This window comes from Vicia villosa, unplaced genomic scaffold, assembly GCF_029867415.1.
Source record: "Vicia villosa cultivar HV-30 ecotype Madison, WI unplaced genomic scaffold, Vvil1.0 ctg.000426F_1_1, whole genome shotgun sequence".
Taxonomy (NCBI): domain Eukaryota; kingdom Viridiplantae; phylum Streptophyta; class Magnoliopsida; order Fabales; family Fabaceae; genus Vicia; species Vicia villosa.
In genome coordinates this window covers 891672-918104 of record NW_026705203.1, presented here as the reverse complement: position 1 = coordinate 918104, position 26433 = coordinate 891672, and the positions used below count along the sequence as shown (strand labels likewise).

Here is a 26433-nt window from a genome sequence, read left to right as displayed (position 1 = left end):
ACTTTGTGAATAATCAAAAAAATCATAAAAATATTATTTATTTCATGTATTTTAATTAGGTTTAAAATAGTATGTTTTAAATGTTTTCTTAAATACTTTAAAATATATATTTTCATTTTGTTTTAACCTAATTACTTTGTGAATAATTTTATGATAAAACCCTAATTATTTAGGTCTTAATTGGGTATAGATTTCATCTTTGCCTTAATTAAGTTGACTTTTGTCAATATTCAAAACTGTTTTAAATCTCTGATTAAACGGACGATTAAGGTTTTCAAACAACAAAACCTTGTATCATTCCAAATCATTTTCAAATTGCTTTTACACCAGTACTATAAAGTACTGGGCCTCTAATAGAGTGTAAGTCCCAAAAACCTTCTCTTCTTAGCTTGTTTTTCAAAACTGTATTTTCAAAATCTTCTTTCTGTTTTCAAAACATTCTTCTGGTATTTGAAGGGCATTATTCCCGGTGAAACTCTTCAGATACCTATGTGACCTTTGTCCATCTTCACTTCTTCTGTTTTCAAAAACCATTAACTGTTTATCATATATATATTCAACTGTTATCCACCAATTACTGTTGAGGCTCTGTACATACTTCTTCAATGGCCTCCACTCCATCCAGGTTAGGCTTTACAAGCTTTCAATTTACAGTCTTTATTTAAATTACTGTCAAATATAAACTGTGCATATACATTAGTTTAGAACTACGTTTGAGTATAAACCTTAGGACAGTTAAACTATATATATATTATAGGAATATGGCCTAGGATTGAGAATGTCTTCCCGGTGAAGGCTCTTTCCTAATTAGAGATCTGTAGTTCAAACCCCCAAGATGAATTATTCCCGGTGAAACATCTTGGTAAAAACCTTAGAATCCAAATAATAGGACACATCCACCCAAAGAGGAATTATTCCCGGTGAAACCTCTTACCCATTTGCTTAGAGCCAAAATAAGTTCAAAACTACATAAGCTTTCTCTTGTGCTATAACAAGGACCCTCGACTAGCCTCCTCTTGGGCTTTGTACAAGGACCCACAGGCTTCTTAAAAGCATTTCCAGCTTCCTCTTGAGCTTGTATACAAGGACCCATCAGGTTTCTTATAAACATAGGAACAGGTCTTTAGTCACCTTTTAGCCTACCCTGGTGAGTTTCTTCCAATTTAAACCAGACTTTAAACAAGCTAAGTTTGTCTCAATTTTGCATTGAGTACACCTTTTGGAATGAGAGACATGGACAGTCTCTGTCACCCTTATCTTCATCAATCTTCCTTAGCAGAGTCTAGGATCCATGTTTGATCATCCTCAGCATGTGTCAGCCTTCATCTTGGGCTTTAAACAAGAAGTCTCCATTATATAATCTTTCTGCCATCCATTTTAATATAAACCCCTGGAAAGGGTTAGCCTCCAAATCATTTCTTTCATTTTTAATATAAACCCCTGGAAAGGGTTAGCCTCCAAAGTCAATTAAAATCAACCTCCATTTCAAAAAACCCCTGGAAAGGGTTAGCCTCCAAATCATTTCTTTCATTTTTAATATAAACCCCTGGAAAGGGTTAGCCTCCAAAGTCAATTAATAAATGTCAAAAATAAAGATTCATTTCTCTTAGGAGATAATTTCCCCAAAAGAGTCAAAACCCCTGGAAAGGGACAGCCTCCAAAAAACATGATAAAGTCAGTCTTTTAACAGACAAATTCACCAGCTGAGTCAAAATCCCTGGAAAGGGTTAGCTTCCAAAGAAAAACAGTCTTTTAATAAATAAAACCTCCTCAGTAGAGTCAAAACCAACAAAAACAGTTAGCCTCAACCTTGGGCTTCACACAAGGCACCCAAACAATAAAACTCCCCTGTCAAGAGTCAGCCTCAACCTTGGGCATTGTACAAGGAAGATAATAGAGTCTCCCCAGTGAGTTCTTCATCATTCAGTAGCCACAACCTTGGGCTTTGTACAAGGCAGATAAACCATATTTTCATGTGTCAAAGATTCCTAAAACCTAGGATCTTTTCCCCATAGAGTCATCCATACTCAGTTTATTTAAGAGTCAGCCACAACCTTGGGCTTTGTACAGGGCAGAAAATAATGTTTTCCCTAGCTAGAGTCAGCCACAACCTTGGGCTTTGTACAAGGCACACAAAATAGAGTCATTCATAGTCTCAAAAATTCAATTATCCTCAAACAGTTAGCCACAACCTTGGGCTTTGTACAAGGCACATAAATAGAGTCTCCCTAAGTAGAGTCAGCCTCAATTCTGGGCTTTGTACAGAACACTAAAAAACCCTGTAATTAATCCTCAGTGGAGTCATCTCCCAGAGTCAATAATATTAATAAATCAATCAAAAAGCCTCAAGCTTGGGCCTCATACAAGCCAGCTAAAGTCAAATCTTTTATACAGTAGATAGACATAGCTTATCTCTATAGAGAGATATTTTTACTACTCTACCACATTCAAACAAACAAACATTTCAATTTCAATTTCAATCAAAGTCTCCCATTTAGGACTCTGAAAGACATGCTCTGGCACATCCCCAGACTTGTACACTTTCCCTAATTTGGACGAGCATCTTTCTTTCATTTAAGAGGCATCTGACTGGCATACTTGCACACACAAGTAAGGTCCCCCTCTTGAATGAAATGAATCCAGTTATTCTGTCACTCTTTCAAAATGTTTGTGGTAGAATAGTGCAAATACCTCTCTGTAGAGATGATTTCATGTCTCTTTACTGTAAACAGAGATTTAATTCCAAGCTTCAACCTTGAGCTTCAAGCAAGGCACCAAAAAACAATTAATTTCCCTAGTTAGTTCCCCGAACTACATTAAGCTCTGACTTCCACTAGGGATATGTAGGCATGAGGTTCACAAGGAATCTCAGCGAGCTAATAAAATACCAAAAATAGTCAGTCTGTCTGTCTGTCTGTCTTTTCAAATCAAATCAATTCCTTCTCCTAACACAAAGGAGAAGCTTTCCCAATCATTAGCAGCAAACACAATCACAATGACACAGAGAAGGTTCCTGTAGAGTACTACAGATATGTAGGGTGTTTAAACACTTCCCTATGTATAACCGACCTCCCGGACTCCAGAATTTCTAGTCTTGGTGAAATCCCCACACTTAGCAAACTCCTAGGGTTTAGTTGAGATCTTTTTTCCCCTTTCCTACTCGTAGGACAAATAAGAAAGTTCGTGTGATATCGTAGGAAGAACTGAAATAAAATTCATCCCACCACGGGCGCATTCTCCTTCCAAATTTCGCGTGAAGGGTTTAGCGTGCCGTCCTCCCAAGTGAAACGGGGAGGTAAAAGAAAACGACACCACAATTGCTAAGCTGCAAATCCTAATTTAGGGTGAGAGAGGTTATTTGTTATTCTTGTAAACTTGTAATCTTGTTTTAAGAGAAAGTAAAAGAATAGCAGTTATAACCAATTCTTGTGTTCTTATTCTCTTCCCTAATTCCCTATTATACTTTGTTATTGGTATCGTTTTTCACAACAAATTGGTGCGGTGAGCGTGGAGAAGATGCCTTCAACAAAGTATGAGATTGAAAAGTTCACCGGAGTGAATGATTTCGGTCTGTGGCGCTTGAAGATGAAAGCCCTACTGGTTCAGCAAGGTTGTTTGGAAGCGTTGAAGGGAGAGGCAGCCATGAATGCAGAATTGACGGCAGCGGAGAAGACAAATATGATCGAGAAAGCACACAGCGCAATTTTGTTAAGCCTTGGTGATAAGGTTCTCCGGCAGGTATCAAAGGAGACGACGGCATCAGGGTTATGGGTGAAACTTGAAAGTTTGTATATGACCAAATCGCTGGTAAATCGACTCTACCTGAAGCAAGCTTTGTATTCATTCAAGATAATTGAAGACAAAGTATTGGCTGAGCAGTTGGATATGTTCAACAAGTTGATTCTTGATCTTGAAAATATTGATGTGAAGATCGATGATGAAGATCAAGCGCTGTTACTATTGTGTTCTTTGCCTCGATCACATGCTCACTTCAAAGAAACTCTCTTGTATGGAAGGGAGTCCCTGACGTTTGAAGAAGTTCAATCAGCCTTGTACTCTAAGGACTTGAATGAACGAAAGGAGCATAAACCTTCGACTGTTGGCGAAGGTTTGGCCGTTAAAGGAAAACTCTTACGAAAGGATGGTAAGTTCGACAAGAAGAAAGGCAAAAGCCAGTCGAAGACTTACAGTGGCGAAGCATCTAGCATTCGATGCTACCATTGTAAGAAAGAGGGTCACACAAGAAAGGTGTGCCCTGAACGCTTGAAATATCATGGAGGTAAGGATAATGGCAACGCTGCCATTGTTCAAGATGATTTCGAATCATCTGATGTTCTTGTGGTTTCAAGCAGTGACTCTAAGAAGGAGTGGATTATGGATTCAGGTTGCACTTGGCACATGACTCCAAACAAAGACTTGTTCGAGGAATTATGTGATCAAGATGGTGGATCAGTATTGCTGGGAAACAACAAGGCTTGCAAGATTGCAGGTGTTGGATCTGTGAGATTCAAGCTCCATGATGAGTCAATAAGGTTGTTGACTGAAGTCAGGTATGTTCCTGATTTGAAGAGAAATCTGCTTTCTCTTGGTGAATTTGACAAGAAAGGATATGTTTTCCAAGGAGAGAAAAGTATCCTAAGAGTCATGAAGGGTTCGAAGGAAGTCTTGAGAGGCGTGAAGAAACAAGGCTTGTATACCCTTGAGGCTGAAGTTGTAAGTGGTTCGACAAATGTTGCATCCACGAAACCTTTGTCGAAAACAGAAATCTCGCATATGAGATTGGGCCATGTCAGCGAAAGGGGTCTGGTCGAATTAGGGAAACAAAATCTGCTTGGTAGAGACAAAATCGAAAAGCTGAAGTTTTGTGAACCCTGTGTACTTGGAAAATCTTGCAGAGTGAAGTTCAACAAAGGCAAACAAAGAACACATGGATCCCTTGATTACATCCATGCTGATCTTTGGGGGCCTGCAAGGTGTCCATCACATTCAGGAGCAAGGTATTTTCTATCCATAGTAGATGATTATTCCAGAAAATTATGGGTATTCATCCAGAAGACTAAGGATGAAACTTTTGAGAATTTCAAAAGTTGGAAGACTCTGGTTGAAAATCAGACTGGCAGAAAGGTCAAGAGGTTGAGAACCGACAATGGCCTTGAATTTTGCAATGAGGCATTCGACAGTTTTTGTGCTGCCTCTGGTATTGCAAGGCATAGAACTACTGCACGTACTCCACAGCAAAATGGTTTGGCTGAAAGGTTTAATCGAACTATTTTGGAGAGAGTCAGATGCATGTTGACTAGTGCGGGGTTAACAAAGGTGTTCTGGGCTGAGGCTGTTTCGACAACAACATATCTGATAAACAGTTGTCCTTCGACAGCGTTAGATATGAAGACACCTGAAGAAGTTTGGTCGGGACATCCACCAGATCTCGACAAACTGAGAGTATTTGGCTGCGTAGCCTATGCTCACATTAGGCAAGACAAGGTCGAACCTAGAGCTCTGAAATGCATGTTCATGGGATACCCTGAAGGAGTCAAAGCTTATAGGCTATGGTGCCTAGAGCCAGGTCACAGGAGGTGTATCACTAGTCGAGATGTAGTTTTCAATGAAGCTGAAATGGCTTTTAAGAAAACTGATGATGTTGGTCGAAGTACAGAAACATCGGACGAAGAGCTGGAACAGGTAAAGATTCCTGTTGAGGTGGAGCATGTTGATGCTGAATTGCATATCCCAGATGAAGTCGAAGAAGAAGCAGAAGATGCTGAAGTTGAGGAAACTGACGATGACTACCTATTGTCGAGAGATAGGTCGAGAAGAGTCATCAAGCCACCTCAAAGACTTGGATATGCAGATCTTATAGCTTATGCCTTAATCTCTGCAAGTGAGGTTCTAGACGAAGAACCTAGAGACTATAAGGAAGTTATGAGGAGTCGAAATAAGACTGAATGGCTGAAGGCCATGGATGATGAGATAAAATCTCTTCATGATAATCATACCTGGGAACTGATCAAGAAACCTGCTGGGGCAAGGTTAGTCAGCTGTAAATGGATTTTCAAAGTTAAGGAAGGAATTGAAGGAGTGACGTCGAAAAGATACAAGGCAAGGTTAGTTGCAAGGGGTTTCACTCAGAAAGAAGGTGTCGACTTCAATGATGTGTTTTCTCCTGTTGTGAAGCATAGGTCCATTCGAATGCTGCTTGCCATGGTGGCACAGTTCGATCTTGAACTGGAACAAATGGATGTGAAGACTGCGTTCTTGTATGGTGATTTAGATGAAATGATCCTGATGAGGCAACCTGAAGGGTATGTCGAAAAGGGGAAGGAAGATTATGTGTGCGAGTTAAAGAGATCTTTGTATGGGCTGAAACAATCTCCTCGACAGTGGAATAGGAGATTCGACAAGTTCATGGCACGCATAAGTTTCATTAGAAGTCAGTTCGACCACTGCGTTTACTTCAGATTTCGATCTGGTAATTCATTTGTTATTTTGTTGCTTTATGTGGATGATATTCTCATAGCAAGCAACAATGTTGAAGATGTGACGAGGGTGAAGGCTGAACTCAATAAGGAGTTCGATATGAAGGATCTGGGAGCTGCTTCCAGGATTCTTGGAATTGACATTCGAAGAGATAGAAAAAAGTCGAAGTTATGCTTATCTCAAAAGGCATATCTACGGAAGATTCTTGAAAAGTTTGGTATGTCGAATTCGAAGCCAGTTGTGACTCCAACAAACCCTCAATTCAAGCTGAGTATTGAACAGTGTCCCAGTACTGATGTCGAAAGAGCCTATATGAATAGCATTCCGTATGCTAATATAGTTGGTTCTTTGATGTATGCTATGGTTTGTACTAGACCCGACATAGCTTACGCAGTCAGTCTTGTAAGCAGGTACATGGCGAATCCTGGAAAGGCTCACTGGCAAGCATTGAAGTGGATTTTAAGGTACATAAATGGGTCTCTGAATAGAGTCCTAATTTATGGTGGAGCCTTGGGTGAAGATAGTAAAGCAGTAATAGAAGGATATGTCGACTCTGATTATGCAGGTTGTATGGATTCCAGAAAATCTATTTCTGGATATGTTTTCACTATGTTTGGCACTGCAATTAGTTGGAAAGCAACACTTCAGAAGGTTGTTGCTCTATCAACCACTGAAGCGGAGTATATTGCCCTAACTGAAGCTGTGAAAGAAGCATTGTGGCTTGAAGGTTTTGCGAAGGAGCTAAAACTTCAAGGTCGAGGTATCACTGTTAAATGTGATAGTCAAAGTGCAATACACCTGTCGAAGAATTCAGCCTATCATGAGCGAACTAAGCACATTGATGTGAGGCTGCATTTCGTCAGAGGAGTAATCGAGCGTGGAGAAGTCCAAGTGCTGAAGGTTTCGACTGAAGACAATGCTGCTGATATGATCACCAAGACATTGCCGAGTTGCAAGTTTTTCCACTGTATGCAGTTGATAAAGCTGCATGAAGAAAGCTAGTTTGTTCCTTGACGTTGTAGAGTTAGGTCCAAGGTGGAGATTTGTGAGATATTGGATCAAACTCTAGTATTGTCGAAGGGTAGCTTCTTGGTTCGACAGTTCGACAGAGTTAAGCATGAAGTCAAAGGATTGTTCACATGCTGGTGTCGAAGTGTGCATGTTGTAGTCGAAGATGGGTCTAGCATGCAGATGTCGAAGATGCTAGAGTTGTTAGCATGTTAAATTAGGTTTTAGTGTTTAAACCCTAATTTGTTAAGTTAGCTTGTTTATTAAGTTGGCTTGAGTAATGGGCCTTGCTGAAAAAGCCCATTAGTTAGTATGTTAGGTTTTATTATAAATAGCATACTAGTCTCTCATCATTGCTAAGCTGCAAATCCTAATTTAGGGTGAGAGAGGTTATTTGTTATTCTTGTAAACTTGTAATCTTGTTTTAAGAGAAAGTAAAAGAATAGCAGTTATAACCAATTCTTGTGTTCTTATTCTCTTCCCTAATTCCCTATTATACTTTGTTATTGGTATCGTTTTTCACAACAATATATATATATATATATATATATATATATATATATATATATATATATATATATATATATATATATATATATATATATCCTTGTAAAATATAACATAATAAAAATACTTTCATTGACATAGCTAAAATAAATAATTGAATGATTTAAGTTATCAATTGCGTATCCATTATCCTTTTATAATGGAGGCGGTAAAATAGTTTAAAATATGAAATTTTAGAAAAAACATGAGATATTTAAAAATACACAATTTATCAACAAAATTCTCCCAAAACAGTCTATAAATTTTTTCCAGGTGTTTAATTTTTAATATATGACATATTTTGCATCTCTCTGCATGTTTAATGTATATATATATTGATACAAAAAGTTAGGAAATAAATAATTTCATTTAATTTCAATATTAAGAATTTCTTAATCAACAAATACTTGATCTTTCTTAAAAGCTTCGATCAAGAACAATAGCTTGAAACACAAGCAACACACACCTAGATAACTGTAACAATGATACCTAAGTGACACATACATTCAATACTTAACAGCTTATGAATGCATGACAATAATTAACTATATGCTTCACAGCTTACGAGAGATAACAGAACCTTACAACTCAAGGAACAAAAAGTCCAACTCACAAGTCGAGTGGATCACAAACAACTAACCCTCATAGAGAGTGGTACAGACGATAAGGCCCTAGTATTTCTACATCTTGGACCCGTAAATTTTATGGGTTACAATACTTTTATTTAAAACCTTTTCCCAACTGGATTTAGGCTTCAAAATCATAGCATATCAGCTGCTACAAATCTGCAAAAAATTCTGCATAAAAATAGATCTTCAATCAAATCTTCATAAATGATCTTCATAATTAAAAAGTGAATATTCTTCTTGATTCTGACTTGATATTTCCATATCTGTCAATCCGTTCCACATTGGACTGCATAATATTCCCATAATATCATGCATCTGTTAAATCTTGACTTGATCCAACAACCCAGCCCAAACAGTCACGATGTCAAATGACTTTGCATAGGACATTTTGTCCGACATGTTGCTCCAGATGATGAAACATTTCATCTCAACATGTTTCTTCGTAAAATAGGACTTCTTGATCAACCTATTCTTCTTAGAAAGTTAACACATATATTTAACATATTGCTGCTATATTTGTTTTACTAAAATTAATGTCAATCAACAAAATAGAGAACTAACAAAAATGAGTTTCGAGACTCAATACAAGCACTGCAAGCTCAATCATGGAAATTGAATGGTGGTATCAGTTCCATGGTTTTGTGGTTGGCAACAATTTTGCCAAAATATGGTTCTTGACAGATGTTGAGCACGATGTCGTGGCATCTTGACCATACTGATACAACATAATTGAGCTTATATTGAAGACAAATGTTCTAACAGATGTCATGACATTTTGAACTAGAACATGAGTACAAGTTATTTTAAATATTGGCATATTTGATTTGATTTTGTGATATTTCTTTAAAGATATATCTTAATAATATTCACATGTTAAAAAGATTTAAATATGAAACTTTAGAATCAAATCACATTAAAATTAATGTTTCTAATATTGGTTGATTGAATAATTTAAAAACTTAAAGATTTATTTCCAGATTGAAAAAAGAGTTCTACAGATTTGGTGTAGTCCTTAGCATATGGATTAATTAAAGATTAGTGCAACAGTAACGAAGCCCATGGACTGTCAAAAGACTATTTAAAGAGAACCCTAACCTGATGAAACATACAACTTTTTTAGAATTTGTAAATTAGGGGAAGCAAAAAGTTCCATGTTTGAGAGTCTCTTGTGTAGGTGTTTTTTCAAAAGACTATCAGCAAATGATGTCTAGACATCTGTCTGACATTGTTTAGGTTGAGACTTTAATCTCAACATGTGATTTGTGTTGGTAGTCTACAATACGGTGGAGAAGTGACTTTTTCAGAATTATGTATGTCGCGGTTAGCAACAGTCGCCACCGACTTTTCTTTTATCCAATATTAAGGAAAGGTTGAAAAGAACAAGAAAGTCCTTTTTCAAAAGATTTTGAGTTTGGGGGTTGTTATGTTAAAGGAAGGTGTTAACACCCTTTACATCCGTAGTTATCTACGGGCTCATAATTGCTTGCTCACTTTTTATTGTTTTTGTGTGTGTGTGTGTGTGTGTGTGTGTGTGTGTGTGATTTGTTTGAAAATGTTTTAAAAAAATGCCACAGGAAGGCAAGGCTTTGAAAAGATTCTCGTGTCTGTCCACGAGAAAATTTACAAAGAGTTTAAAAAATATATTGAAAAAAAATCTCGCGTCTGTCCTCGAGAATATTTTGAAAATAGATTGAAAAATACCTCATGTTGTTGAGGGTTTTGAGAAAGATCTCGTGTCTGTTCTCGATAAATTTTTAAAGAGTTTGAAATTTGTGGGGTGTGAAAAATATTTTTATTTTGAGCAAGCAACTACGAGTCTTACCCATTAAATTGACCGTCTTTCCTAATATTTCCTTCCCTTTGGAGGAAAGAGACTATCTATACCATTAGTTGGTGAGAATTCCTTTCCATTGGATGTAAGAGACACGCGTAGGGTCGTTGTTTTGGTGATCGAAGGCAACTTTAAGGATACCTTAGAAAAATTCGAAAGACTATCATCATTATGCTTGTAGGGTCATCGAGGGACTAGATCATTAATTCGAAGGGACCATAATGATTTATACCGAGGGTATTTTGCTAAAGTATCCCTATTTTTGAGGGAAGTGACCAACTTAATCGTAAGGCAGCAAGGGAGATTACCCTAGAGGTGTATGTGTGCAAAGGTGTGTTAGTTACAGGTATTTTATCTTGGTTGTTATGGTTATTCTAGGGTTTGTTTGTTATCTTGCCATACAAGCCTAATTAAACTAGCAGTTAAATATATACAAGTTTATAAAAATATAAAACGCGAGAAATAAAATGTGAGAAAGTAAAAACCTACGCTATTACATGGCTTAGGGAGAGATACAATCGTAAAAACTTTGCGGGAAATTTAAACATGAAGCTATTACAATTACTATACAACTTATACAATTTGTTTAATAAAATAAGTGGCAAAATTATAAAAGATGTTAGAAAAATTATTTTTTCAAGTCCTAAAATTCTAATTATCAAAAGTTATTATATTTTTTTTATGCTTATGATTTATTATGGTGTTAGAATAAAGTTAAATAACCTAATTCTAATAAAAAAATATAAGTAAATTCTAAGTCTAATTAATTAATAATTACAAATTTTATCAAAAGGAGTTAAGTTAATTTATTGAAAAAAAACTAATACTAATTTTTTTGGTTATTTGCATAATTTTCTGATTTTTATGAGGTTTTTGTTTATTGGTTTAATTGAAAAAAAGGAACTAAAGTAATTAAAAAAACAAAGAACATTAGAAATGAAAAAAACAAATGTGTGGGGTGGGGCTTGCGCCCACCCTCTTTATCTCATGAGCATTATTCCTTTCCCCTGGGCTACGTTGCTGTCGTGTGAACCAAATGAGAATCAAACAACATAACATAAACATGGGCGTTAGTTGGGGAAATAAAAGAAAACAAATGATAAATTTTGATCTTCACGTCAAGGCTTGCGTTTTCTAATCCCAACCTGTTCTAAACATGATTTTAAAGCATTCTGGGCAATTAACAATTAGTAACAACACATGAATTTTTTTTTTTAAAAAGAATGATTGAAAAAAATGTAAATCGTAAAGAGTGAGTATGCTTATTTCAGATACCAACGATCATGGTTTTTGATCTGATTATACCTTTGGATCCTTCAGTAAGAGTTTGCAATGGATGGTTTGGACTGAAACCAACAGGATGGGACAATGCAATTTTTTTTTGGAACTTAGTTTGTAAGCAATTTTTCGTCCCCTCTATGTGTAATAGCCTCATATATTTATAGGCTTGTAGAAGTATGGAAAGAAAAAACATGGCATTCATGTTGTTACCAAAACAAAATAATAACACGTTTTTTACCATTCCTTTTTTGAAGATTTTTGTCCAAACATGTTCATAAACTTGCCAAAACATCAAGATACTTCCCTATAATGGTTTTTCACGATTTTGGAATGTCTTAGCATGATATCTTGGCCCTTGGATGATCCAAATGTGATCCATTCATATTTAAATTTATTTATTTACTATTTTAATTTAATTCTTTTGAAAAAGTAAATAAAAATCGAAATAAGTAGAAATAAAAAATTATGGCCAAGTACCAATGGACTTAGAGGTCCTCCAACATGTTATAAACATGTTTGAACCTCAAAATTTAGGTCCATTAGCCCAAAAGTTCAAAATTTGTTTAATGTGGGTTTCATGCATTTCTCAAAATTTACTCAACTTGCACCAATCACAACTCTCTCAATTTTTGTCATAGGAAGGTGATCTTGGACTTTTTGGAAAGCTCAAGCTGTCTCCTAACAACTTTCATGATGATCACTTTTTCATTTGAAGTCTTTATCTTCGTATAAATTGCTTTGACAAAAGATGTCTTTTTGTTGACTTTCAAAATGACCTGTAAAGCTTTGGCTCATATCTCTAAAATGATACATTTTTGGACTTGAGCTTAGAGAGACGAAGTTGTGGGGAATTGAATTTCCTTCAAAATGAGCTTTGATTGAGGAATTTCTGATAAAGTATACGAATGTTGTGCTTGGTGAAAGATCAGTTGACTTCTCCTTAAGAAAATCCTAATTTAGTAACTTTTGACTTTTGAGCAATCTTGAGTTTTCTTGACGAATCATGATCAACCCTTGATCAAATGATGAATTTAACTTCAAAATCTTGATGCTGATAAAAAATGATGAAGTTTAATTGTCAATTGGTCAAAGTTGACTTTTTTTGTCCAATACAGTTGATTTTCAATCATCTAATCAATTGATTGAGAAAACTTGCATTGCAAGGCTTGAAATTTGACATGAGAGTACCTTGATACATATTAGGAACCATGAAGTCCACTTGAGGCATTAGAAGCCCAATTTCCTTCGAGAAAAGTAAAACCCTAGTTGTAGGTCAATTGCTTAGGAGGAAAGTCCATCTGACCAATCCTTGAGAAGTCTTGAGCATTTGAAGTTTCTATGAGCATGGGGAAGTGTCTTGAATCATTTGGATTTGAAAATAGAAGGGAAAATTTTGGGGTACAATTGCCACTCTGTGATTTATCTATATACAAAAGTTACAAGTGAATGCTATTATTTTGTATGAGGATCGTATGTCATGGCATCTGTCTTAATGTCATGTTATGATGTTAGACCATCAGTATTAACATGTTGTATCTACCATGTACCAGAGAATTTCAAGTGGTTCCAACAAGTTCAAAGGCAAAGGAAACAAGACACGGGGAAGGAAGTCTTGGTCGAACCCTTATGAACATCAAGTCGAAGATAAGGCTTCTGAATCCTTGAAAAGAGGAGGAGGAAACCATCAGAAAAACAAAGATAAAAAATTTATGCAATGTTATAACTGTGAAAAGTGGGTTCACATGGCTAAGAACTGTTGATACAAGAAAGATAATGGATCGACAAAAGGCACGGACGAACGAGAGTACCTTACACGCCAACATTTAGATGATTATGAAGGTATGATGGTTATGGGTGCAGTTGCAGATAACCATGTCGAATCCAATATCTGGTTCATCGACTCAGACTGCTCGAATCACATGACTGGTCAAAAGGTGTGGTTGGTAGATTTTGACGAGTCGAAGAAGAGCAAGGCAAAACTTGCTGAAAATAGTTTGTTGCAAGAAGAAGGTAGTGGCAACATAATTTTTCAAATGAGTAATGGAGGGAAATCTATGATCAGAGATGTGCTCTATGTACCAGGAATGAAGTGCAACCTGCTAAGTGTTGGACAACTAGTCGAGAAAGGTTTCTTAGTTGTCATGAAAGATGGAGTTTTAAAATTATTCGACACCCTGAACAATTTTATCTTGAAATCTTCTCTATCAAAGAACATGATGTTTAAGACCAAGATTAGTTTGAGTGAAGTACAATGTCTAAAAACTATTGTCGACCACAAGGATAACTGGTTGTGGCATTTGAGATTTGGACATTTGAATTTTTGATCACTCAATCAACTGATTACTCAAGATATGGTTACTGGTATTCCAAGTCTTAAGATGCTTGACAAATACTATGAAGGTTATTTAGTCGAAAAGCAATCCAGAAATTCTTTCGCTTCGACTATGCCAATGAGATCATCTTGCATACTCGAAGTGGTACACTCAAATGTATGTGGTCTATTCGAAGAACATACCATTGGTGGAAAAAGATATTTTGTTTTGTTTATCGATGAGTTTAGTCGAAAGTTGTGGATCTATGTGATCAAGAGAAACGATGAAGTATTTGAAATCTTTAAGAGATTCAAGATACTTGTCGAAAAGAGAGTGAGAAAAAGATCAAAGTTTTGCAAACACGTAGAGGTGGAAAATACACATCCAAGATGTTTGAAGAATTCTGTGTAGAACATGGTGTTGATCATGAGGTAACTGCTCCTTATACGCCTCAACATAATGGAATTGTAGAAAGAAGGAACATAACCATATTGGATATTGAGAGATGCATGTTGAAGCAGAAGAATCTGCCAAAATCCTTAATGGGTGAAGCTTTTTCGAGTGTAGTTTATATCCTGAACAGATGCCCTACCATGATATTGAAGAACAAGGATCCTGAAGAAGGATGGAGTGGAAGACGACCATCAGTAAGTCATTTGAAGGTGTTTGGCTCCATGTGTTACAAGCATGTTCCTGATGTAAGAAGAAGGAATATTGATGACAAGAGTGAACCTATGATTCCGGTAGGATATCACAAGATTGGTGCATATAGGCTATTATATCCAATTAATGAGAAGATTGTGTTCAGTCGAGATATTGTGATTGATGAAAATTCTGGTGATGCAATCAACAAACCATTGATGAGCTATGGTTTCGACAAAGAAATTGATGAAGCCGAAGTCGAAGTAGAAGCAGTTATTGACATTCCCGACAATGTTGAAGTCGAAGAGCGTGTGGCTAGCACAAGCAAAAGACCTCAAAGAACTCAAATTCTTCCAGCAAGACTTCGAGACTATGAAGTGGCTGATGATGATGAAGTCACACCAGATGGAAAATTAATTCATTTTGCTTTACTTGCAGGTGCTGAACCAATCAACTATAGTGAGGCTTTAAAGATTAAACAATGGAAGTGTGCAATGGTCAAAGAGTTAAAAGCAATTGAAAAAAACAACACATGGGAATTAATCGAATTGCTAGCACATACAAAAGCTTTCCAAGTAAAGTCGGTGTTCAAGTTGAAACAAAATGCGGATTGGTTGATAGCAAGACATAAAGCAAGATTAGTAGATCGAGATTTTCTTTAAAGAGCAGGACTCGACTACTCTGAAGTATTTGCTCCAGTAGCAAGATTGAAGACTGTTTGACTAGTGGTAGCCTTGGCATGCAACTAAGGTTGATCGACATTTTATTTAGATGTGAAATCAACATTTCTAAATGGTCCTTTAGACGAAGAGGTCAGTGTCAACAACCTCCAGAATTTGTTATTCAGAAGGAAACGAGTAAAGTATATAAATTGCATAAAATGTTCTATAGTCTCAAGTAATACTACAACATTTTGACTCTACGACAATGCTTAATTTTTAGCATCATATTAAGACAGTTTCCATATATATATATATATATATATATATATATATATATATATATATATATATATATATATATATATATATATATATATATATATATATATATATGTATGTATGTATAATAAAAATATTTATTTTATGTCACCGTTCTCTATGTTTAGTTCAAATAATTTAATTTTAAAAAAAAATCTTTTGTTGGAATGGAATGGAGGTCCTCTAAAACAATTTAATTATTTTACGTCACCGTTCTCTATGTTTAGTTCAAATAATTTAATTTAAAAAAAAAAAAATTCTTTTGATGGAATCGAATGGAGGTCCTCTTGCTAAAACAATATTAGCCGTTCCACTTGCTTCAGGGCTAAAAGAATTGTTCTTCTTAGCTGTAAAACAATTACTCAGCGCAAAAAAAAATATTAGAAGTGAAAAGTTACAGCGCTAAAAGTGAAAAATTTTCCCTCCAAATCTATCAAAACCCCAATTGTACGATTCTTGAAAAGTTGAAACAAATTTTGTCTTGTGTATCTTCTCCCAAACCCTAACCCTTTATTCCTTCTCTTTCTTCTCAAACCCTTCAACTTGCATACAGAGGGACGATTTAGGGTTTTATGGAAAGGTTTGAAGTAAGTCTCTCGCCGATGGAAAAGCTATACATTCAGGTACAGGCTCATTTTTGCATATCTATTTTCTTTTGGATCCTTCATTCTTCGTCTTTGTGTAAGCATCCATGGATTGGTGATTGAGCAATTTGATGAAATTAACTGAAACACTTAACTCGTGATGGTAAAATTATTGTCTTTATTCTCCAGTAAACTGAATTTTGAGTTATTATTATTTAGACTTGATTTGTTAATTTGTTTGGATCTTGTTTGTTCTATGATTATGCAGCATGATGAAAAGGACATGGATGAACTTGTTAGAAGCTTCTAAAATGAGTTTAAGTCATCCTTCACAGGTAGTGTGAGAAACCACTAGAATATGGAACTGTGAATGATGTATTGAGATCTTTCCAGCAATCTGAAAAATTTGAAATGCTTATTTGCTTTTAAATCTTGGGAGTTGGGGGGTTAGAGAAAGGGATAGAGCTGAAGTTTTTATACTAATGCTTATTTGTTTTTTGCTTGTAAAGTCCTATTACAATAGGGATTTGGTATCATTTATCCTATGATGTCATTTTCTCTCTTTTTCTGCATGTGAAGTTGAAGATGATAGAATGATTATCGACAAAACATTAGCTGATCAAGTGTCATCATGGAAAAGCAGTAGGAGCCTCAGCCTCAGTGATACAGTGGTGATTGATCATGCTTGTTCTAGGAAGGCATGCTCATACTACCAAATTGGAGATGTAATTATTTGTGAGAAGATTAGACAAGCTCATGGTGAGAAATATCATCTATATGCTTTAATTCGATTACAATTTTCAACATTGAATTTTAAATCCTCTGGTCTGGCATAAGTCTTCAATGTTGCACGTGCATCTCATTTGCCTCTTGATCATTCTACTTTTAAAACTAGTTCTTACTGTTGCACATGCATCTCAATAAAACGTTTCTGTTAAATTTTAACAGCACAAGCTTATTTTCTGCGATACAATTGGGCTGATGAATAAGATCTTGAAGATTCCAAGTGACTAAAATGGTACAGACTCTTGTGTTTCCAAAAGCCCAAATCGATGGGAACTTGTTTTTCTTGAATGCGAACATGAAGCTTACTTCTTTCGTTGAAGTCCATGTACGGTCAGACAGAATGTGAACTTGCAGGGTATCTCAGCTGTATATAATTCTGATATGGAATGATGTGAAACTGCTGGTAAATGCGAGTTCAGTTTTGATGTAAATAACACAGGCGACTCCTATAGGCACAGTAAAGCTTCAAAGCATAGAGTATATTTATAGTAGTGATCTATTCAACGCTTGTGGAAAAATGTGGTTAATAATTGATACATTTTACTTAAATTTTTTATTTCTATTACCACTCGAAATGTAATCTCTTCGGTCTGCTTCATGTTGGTATGAGAAATATTAGAGTTATCTCCTTCTGCTAGTGGAACATGTGTATTCTATGAGGAGTCTATGCTGAATTACAAGTTTTCACATTCAGGACCAATGACAATGTCATTGTTACCAAGGTTTTAAAAAACGGTCACGATCGCGTAATGGTTTTCTGATTTCGGTCGGTACAGGTGTATTGCGGTCGCCGCAGTGTGAATTAATGACAATTTGTTCTTCAATATAGAAAACGGTGATAACGGTATCGGTATTGGCATCTGCCAAAACCGTTTTGTCGCGGCAGTATTCGCGGTTGCGGAATGTTTTTTAAAACCCTGATTGTTATTTAGATGAGAATTTTCACCGTTGCAACAAATAATTTCAAGTTATTATTTTATTCTAATTTTGATGATTATTTTGCCTTTTTTTTTGTCACAGATGAGAAGCAATTTTGTGCTAGAATCAAGATTCTACATCACATCATTTTCTGCAACAATTTTTCATTGCTGGATTTGTAACTCTTCGACCTTTTTTATTAGACTATGTACAATGGTTACATTATTCAACACCCTACTTTTTCACTTTTTATCTTCCACATCATCTTCTCTCTCTTCCACCTAATAATTCAAGACCTATTCAATTTTTTTTCACTACAATGGTTTTGTTTAATAAAATTCAACACCCTACCCCACATCATATTCTTATTTTCTTTTAAAGTTTTGTTTTTATGATTATATATTAATATCTATTATCAATTAAAAGTGAATTTTTTTTTATGAGTCCAAATCAAATGAACCAAGTCTCTATTTATAGAGGAAAAAAAATAATGAATTTTGATAAAAATAAAAATAAATAAAAAATTTATTTACTATGAAATAATTAATTTTAAATGATTAAAAGAAAATAAAATCTAAATAATCACAACAACCAATAAAATTGTGTAAAGTGTTGCATGTGACCCCACTTTTTTCTCATTCAACATGTTGAATCTTTTCAACACCCATTGTAAATGGTCTTAATGACTCTGTTGGTTTCAACGACAATGATGCTGCAATCTTGTCAAAGTGACAATGTTGAAATTGTTGAGCTTAGGAATATAAATGATAACTATAGTTATTGTAAGATACATTCTCTGCATGCTATAGCTGAATCATTTGGAACAACATAATGTAAGGGTGTAGATGTTTAAGTTTTTTTAATAAATGTTGATGGTTATTTTGACTATGAATGATGTTGACATTACATTGAGGATGTATCTAAAAATTTTAATTTAATACTATATTAAAATTTTATAAAAATACTAAATCAACAAAGTTATTGTTATTTTAGTCTAATAACTAGTAACATACCTGTTTGTGCATTCGCACGAGTTCTGATACGGGACGCACATTTGTTTTAGAAGTATAGTTTTTAATTGAAAAATGTCTGATATCCGTAAAATATAATTATTGAATGTATAGAAAAATGCCTGGTATCTGTGAAAAAATAATAATTGAATGTATAAAAAAATGTCAGGTACTCGTGAAAAAATAATAATTGAATGTATAGAAAAATGTCGGTTACCCGTGAAAAAATAATAATTGAATGTATAGAAAAATGTCTGGTACCCGTAAAAACATTTAGATCAATAAGATCATTTTATAAAAAAAAAACATAGAAAATTAACTAAAATAACATATATATTTTTATAAACATGTTTAAATATCTATGAAGTGTGCATTTTTTATACATATTCATCAATTATACAAACGTTAATAATTAATTTTTATGTATATTTATAATACAAGTTGGTATCCAATTTTCATCACTATTATAATTCATCCCAGTGTATTGCTTTTTATCCCAGAAAAAATTAGATCATTTTATCTACTCATTTAATAAAAATAATAAATTTATTAGAATATGGGAATAAATTTGAAGATAAAGTTTTTCTCTCATTTATTGGTATAACATAGAATCTATTTAAGTTAATGATATTTAATATTTTCTCTTTTTAGTTATTCTTAAAATTATTTTTATATATGTTATTTTGATGTGATAAATAAAAGATGCAAAGAAAGAAAGGAAAAGAAAATATTTGTGTTCTCAAGAAAAGATTTAAAATGTTTGATTATATTGTATATGTGCAATGTGCATTGGAAACTTTTTTAAAAAGGCAACTAAAGAAAGAAGAAACAAATAAAGAAAATGAGAGATGGTGAAAGGAGAAGCCATCCACGTGGCAAATTATGGGAGCAGAGGGACAATCTTAGTATTTCCAGAACGTAGTATTTTCTTATATTATAGATAATAATTTACAATGTTTATAAAATAAATTGATTTTACACTTTATTAATATGTATATAATTTGGAATAAATTTATTTGTTGCAACGGTGAGAAACTGTTGTTTTAGCTGCGAAATCGTTGCTATAGGCACTGAAGAAGTCATGTAGATATGAGTCTATCAGAACGACATCAAATTCAACAACTATAAACTGTTGTCATAGCCCCTAGCAAACCGTTCCTTAATACCAATCGTAGCGGTTGCAATCTGACAATGGAGAGAAGTCATTGCAGTTGAAAACTCTAAAAATCATTCTCAAAAGATATTAAAAGCAACGGTTATCTATTAGACATTGTGGATGGTGCAAAAACCGTTCCAAAGGCTAAAAGAATGCCTCAATTTGGCACGACATAAAATCCGTTCTCATAGACTATGGCAACGGTTTTTTAAGGTTCCGCAATGGTTTTTTTGTTTTGTTTTCGTATGACCAAAATGTTATAGTGCAGACACCTAGGACGTGGAACAAGAAGATCGAATCATACTTAGTCGAATTGGGATTCGTAAAATGCAATTCTGAGTATGTTGTCTATGTTCAAGCTGTGGCACAAGATATAAAAATATGCTTATATGTCGATGACTTGTTGGTAAATGGAAATAGCTTGAAGAATTTGTCGAAGTTCAAAGAGCTGATGATGAGAGAATTTGAAATGTCATATTTGAGAAAAATATCTGATTTCTTAGTCATGGAGTTTCAAATTTCAATGCAAGGTATGGTGCTACATCAAAGAAAGTATGTCAAAGAGACTCTCAAGAGATTCAGGATATATATATTTCCCAACTGTTGTTAAATGTATTTTCCATAGTAGTGATTGTTATAGTATTAGTCAATCATAACTGCTTGATCATTAGACAGATTTTTTTATTACAATCATTAGACAGATTTTACTTTCATCATATCTAACATAAAAGTCATATGAATAATGGTTTATGATTAGTTTTAATACTTTAAGTGATTTATGAGTTATTATTTATTATATTTCAAGTGAAATGAATATGGATAGTTGAAATAAAGTAACCGTTAGAAGCACAAAATAGGATGTTGTGTTGGATGTGTTATAGGACTAAAACATAATAAATTAAAAATGACAATATTAGAGATAGTGTTGGAGTAACTCCTACATTAGGTGGTTTGGGTAAAAAGAGAAAAAAATTGTTGACTTTATGGTAAGAAGAGTATATCAGATTGAGAAGAGTCAAACAATTTGAGGTAGAGAAACACCTAGAAAAGTTATAAAAAGTTATTAAAAAAGATCTCAAAATTAACGATTTGGATAGAAAAATTGATCTTGGATAAAATATTATAAAAAAGATTAGTTGTTCTTGTTGGATTAGTCTTTTGTTTAAAACATAGGACTTAAAAAATCCTTAATTTACAACTTCCAGAAAAATAATCAATCAAAGTCCAGTTTCACAATTTTTTTCCAGTAAACGAACTCTTGCATTAAGTGTAAAAGAGAGAGAGAGAGTACAACCACATAGAAATATATTGTGTTTGAGCATTTTCCATCCACAAATTAACATCAACACTAATATTTTCGTTAAATCTCAATTGGTATGTAATTTTTTGTTTGAGACCGTTTTTGGGTCGCCCTCGTCTTTTATTTATGGGATTGAGTACCCCTAGTACTCCTTTTATTTAATCCTTGATTACAGAGAAAAAAACATCAACACTAATAAAATAACTCCTCCAATTAAGGACATCAAAATGTTTTAGGAAAAAAGAAGCCAAAACCATTCCACTTCCTCAATTCAAGTAACCAAACAGAAATCATCCACAAGAGCGATTCGTCGAAGTGAGCATGGTAGGGGAACTTGCAGTGGGGGGTGAACCTCCATTGGAGAGGATAAAACCACCATACTAACGATAGAGAGCTCCAATGTCAGAGGAGGGGCCCCTATAGGACGGAAGGCAACATTTTCCAAAAAGGAGAAACCCTAAGTTTAGAGAGAGGGGAGAAGTTCTCTCTCTATACTTTCTGTTTCACAATCTTAAGTGAAACTCATTAACCAAACTCATAAATTTTAGTGACAAAAAATTAACCAAACTAATAAATTTTAATGACAAAAAATTTAAAAAATTAAATAATCACGCTTTATGATTTTTAACATTGATAATACTAAAATATTAATTTAAATTTCTTTGTCACAAACATAATTCTAAAAGATTACGATAACAATATTTTTAAAGAAATTTTTGAGATAATTGTAATAAAGAAATCACTGTTTAAAATTTAAGAAAAAAATTAACTAAATAATAAATTTATTAAATGGATAATTATGAAAAAAAATTTAATAGGAAATTCGATAACAGGGAGTATAAGGGATACTCCACCCAATTACAAAAAGTCACCCTCTATAGCAAAGGAGGGGATTGGTGTTCCAAATCGAAAATTTACAATCGGGCGAAATAGTAACATAAGAGGACATCCAAAACCAGGACCTAGAGACAATAACCGTCATGACTTCATTGAAACTAAATTCTGAATTAGAGAAGACGATTTCGTTCCTTACCAGCCATAAACTCCACGTAGATGCAAGCCACACGATTGCTACTGAGATTCTAGTTTTCAAATTGCTTAACTTGTTCCAATGGTGAAAAAAGTTTTGCAGCTCCTCCTTTGACAGATTTAGATTATTTCCCAGCCATAAAGAAATTCTCCTCCACACTCCATCCGTGATTGCACAGCTACCGAACAAATGCGACGTAGATTCCAACTCCGATTAGCATAGGATGCAAGTTCTATCCAATGTTATGCCTCTCCGGTGCAGAGAGACCTTTGTTGGTAATCTATTTGTGAGATATCTCCAACCAAACAAAGCTATATATGCTCCAAAGAAACTTTAAAGCTTTCTGCAGAACTTGATCCGTGGCCACTCTTCTCTCCTCCATGATGTTGTTGTAATTGGAACTTGTTGAAAAAAATACCCTCTTCACACAAGCTCCACTCAAACTGATCTTGATCATACCTCTTTAGTTCTTTGCTATTCAGTGCAACTTGGAATTCCTCCCAAACAACCATTGGCAGCGTGTCCGGTTCTTCGACTAGACTAGTCGCATTCCAAATCCAATGATTTCCTTCCCACATACTGGCAATAGCTATGTTGCAGTTTTTGTCGACCATCCTTTCGTGAATTTCTGGAAAAGCTTCGCAAAGAGATTATTTGCAAATCCATCTCGCCTGCCATAGAGCTGTGTGTTCACCATTACCAACTGAAACATCAACTGTACCTGCAAAATTACGGGATCCTGCCAGAAAATCGAACTCGCAATTTATGAGATCTCTCTACCATATAGAGTCTCTGCTAGATAAGACTGAAGCATTACCCACCTGAACCTTGACCTCAATGTTCCCGTACCGACTATTGAGAATGTTTACCCACGGTTTGTCCGATTCCTTGAGAATCCGCCATTTCCACTTATTTAACAAAGCTATGTTCATGACTTCAATATCCTTAACACCCAGACCTCCTTGTTCTTTAGTCTTACAAACTGTTTTCCAACTGGCCCAGTGAATTGATCTGGAATTGTCCTTTCTGTTCTATAAAAAGTTTCCTTGTAATTGACTCAGTTTTTTCAATACTTTCTTGGGCGCTCTATAAAAGGATAACGTGTAAATTGGTATTGCGTTCAGAACCGAGTTGATCATCACCACCCTTCTCGCATGAGATAGCCTTCTTCCCCTCTAATCCTCCAGATTCTTTTTAACGTGCGATACGACATCTCCCCACATCGAAGAATTCCTTGGATTTCCTCCCACCTTAACTCCAAGGAATTTAAAAGGTATCTCCTCTATCTCACAGGCCAGGAAATTGGACGCCGCTTCCATCAACCAATCTCCCACACCTATGCTGTATAACTTGCTTTTGTGGAAGTTCACTTTGAGACCGGAAACAATTTCAAATCCGCGAAGGATAGATTTCAAACTCCACAGATTTTCATAATTTCCACCTGCCACTAGTATTGTATCGTCTGCATACTGCATAATACTCACCTCGTCGTATTAATTAATGCGGAAACCGTGAAAATCACCTAACTCCACCGCTTTATAAGTGAGTCTTGTTAAGACTTCCGTAGACAAGACAAAGATGAAAGGAGATAGCGGATCCCCTTGACGCAATCCTCGCTCGACTTTGAAGTCCTTAGTTGCGCTACCATTAACGATCATCGACATGGTGCTGCTGAAAACACTAGCTTCCATCCACTTTTGCCATTTGTCCCCGAATCCCATGTGCTTCAAAACATAACGCAGGAAGTTCCAGCTTACGCAATCGTAAGCTTTTTCGAAATCCACTTTTAATATCATACATCCTCTATTTTCTCTTTTAGCCATGTCTATTATTTCATTGATTACAAGAACCCCATCCGCAATGTTTCTTCCCGGGATGAAAGAGGATTGATTCTCCGACACCAAAGTTCCAATAACCTGTTTCAACCTTCCTGATAGAACTTTCGAAAGAATTTTTTGTAAACTCCCTATGAGGCAAATTGGCCTGTATTCTGATAGATTTTGGGGGTTCGCTTTCTTCAGAATAAGGGCTATGAAAGAAGCCGTGCACGCTTTTGTGAGAGTACCAATCCTGTGAAAGTCCTTCATGAATTTTAATAAATCTTCCTTAACCATATCCCAGTTCTTCTTGAAAAATTCGAGCGGATAACCGTCTGGACCTGAACTCTTGTTTCCGTCACAAGACCAAACATCATGTATGATCTCTTCCTCTGTGAAAACTCTTTGCAGGCTTGCCGCATCAGCAGCATCAAGGGAATTAAAAGAAAGACCCTCTAGTAGCGGTCTGGTACAGTTTGGTTCTTTGAAAAATCAGCAAAGTGTTCCCTAACATTTTCTTTAATGCCCGTCGGATCTTCAATCCACCCATTACCATTATCCACCACAAAAATGGCGTTCCTCCTAAACCTGTCCTTCATAGCGTTATGGAAGAAAGAAGTATTTCTGTCGCCCTTTTGAAACCATGTTTGTCTAGATTTCAGCCTCAACATTCCTTCCTTGATATTAAGATGTTTCCACATATCCTCCACCACGTTGCTTCTTGCTTTAACCAGTTCTACGATGTTATCTCTTTGGTTCTCCACTAGGATGCCATCTAAATCATTCAGCTCCTTAACTTTCTCGTTCACTCTTAAATCCACCCAACCAAATACTTCGCGATTCCAGACTCTCAAGCTGGATTTCAGTCTTTTGAGTTTTTCATAAAGAACAAAATCGCCTCTGCCCGCCATTTCAATCTTCTCCCACTCCTCTTTGACAAACGAAGAGAAGTTGTCATGACTGAGCCACAAATTGTTGAAACGAAACGGTGTTGGTCCCTAGTTGGTGCTGCTAGTGTTGATCGAGATGGGGCAGTGGTCCGATACGTCTCTTAATCCTATCTTTTGATTAATAACTCCCCAATCATCTATCAGCTCCTGAGACAATAAGAAGCGATCCAGCCTGCTCATTGCGTTACCTTGGCCATTAAACCACGAGAATCTTCCTCCTACACAAGGTACATCCACTAAATTCATGTCGTGAATAAAACCTCTGAATCTAGCCATGTTCCTTTCTCTATTATCTTTTCTAATGCCTAATCTTTCTTCCCTCGAGCAGACCTCGTTGAAGTCACCTCCGATGCACCACACTACTCCTACACTTCTCCTTTTTCTATCCACCAATTCTTTCCAGAGATCTTTTGTAACACCCCTTACTAAACCCTCGCGTAAATTAATAAGTTTATTCAGAGTACATGAAAATAAGGGTGCCACAACTCATAATAAAATAAACATCGTTCAGTTATGTCATGCATTCACCGAGGCATTCATCAACAAATAAAAATATTTCATGTTAACACAACGGAAATTAACTCAAACGGGTTAAGTTTAACATCTTTAAAACTAATCCTTCAAACATCAAAACATAACCAGAGTTATAAACCATAAACTCTAAACATCGCGTCCCCAGTGTTACGAATATCAGAGCATGACACCTGACGCTAACTAAAAAAACTGACTCATGAGCTAATCCTCACCGAGTCGAACAGCCGTTATCCTCAATCTGAAAATGACAACATGTAAGGGTGAGTCTCATCATAATTAACAAATGTTATAAGGCTATAAAGCAATAACACATCATAGCTGAATCATTCACCCAATTGTTTCATAACAGACATTCAGACAAATTTCATCATCACAAACAATCAACCAACCCATCATCAATATTTATAACACTGGAATACATCCAATCATGTTATAAAAGTATGCATATGTATGAACTGACACTATGCATGTGGTACCAACATCATCAAATGGGAATAACCCATGACCGATCCAACATCATCAAGATACGGCCCTGCCAGCACAGATTCCACACAATGGGAATCATGTCCTTTACTGATCCAACACATCATCATGGATACAACATCATCAATGAATATGAATGAATGCAAACATACATGAACA

The 26433-nt window shown here is 35.3% G+C and overlaps 1 long non-coding RNA gene across 3 annotated transcripts; it reads left to right on the top strand.

Annotated features, from left to right (window-relative positions):
- The first annotated feature begins 16025 nt into the window (after positions 1 to 16025).
- On the top strand, positions 16026 to 17793 carry LOC131628153 (uncharacterized). 3 transcript variants are annotated; one of them, XR_009291674.1, is made up of 4 exons: positions 16026 to 16329; positions 16559 to 16625; positions 16870 to 17049; positions 17239 to 17793. It is a non-coding gene; the product is annotated as an uncharacterized LOC131628153 (long non-coding RNA). The 3 variants fall into 3 exon arrangements; XR_009291675.1 differs by having other exon boundaries at positions 16026 to 16453; positions 16559 to 17049; XR_009291673.1 differs by having other exon boundaries at positions 16026 to 17049.
- The last annotated feature ends 8640 nt before the right edge of the window (positions 17794 to 26433 follow it).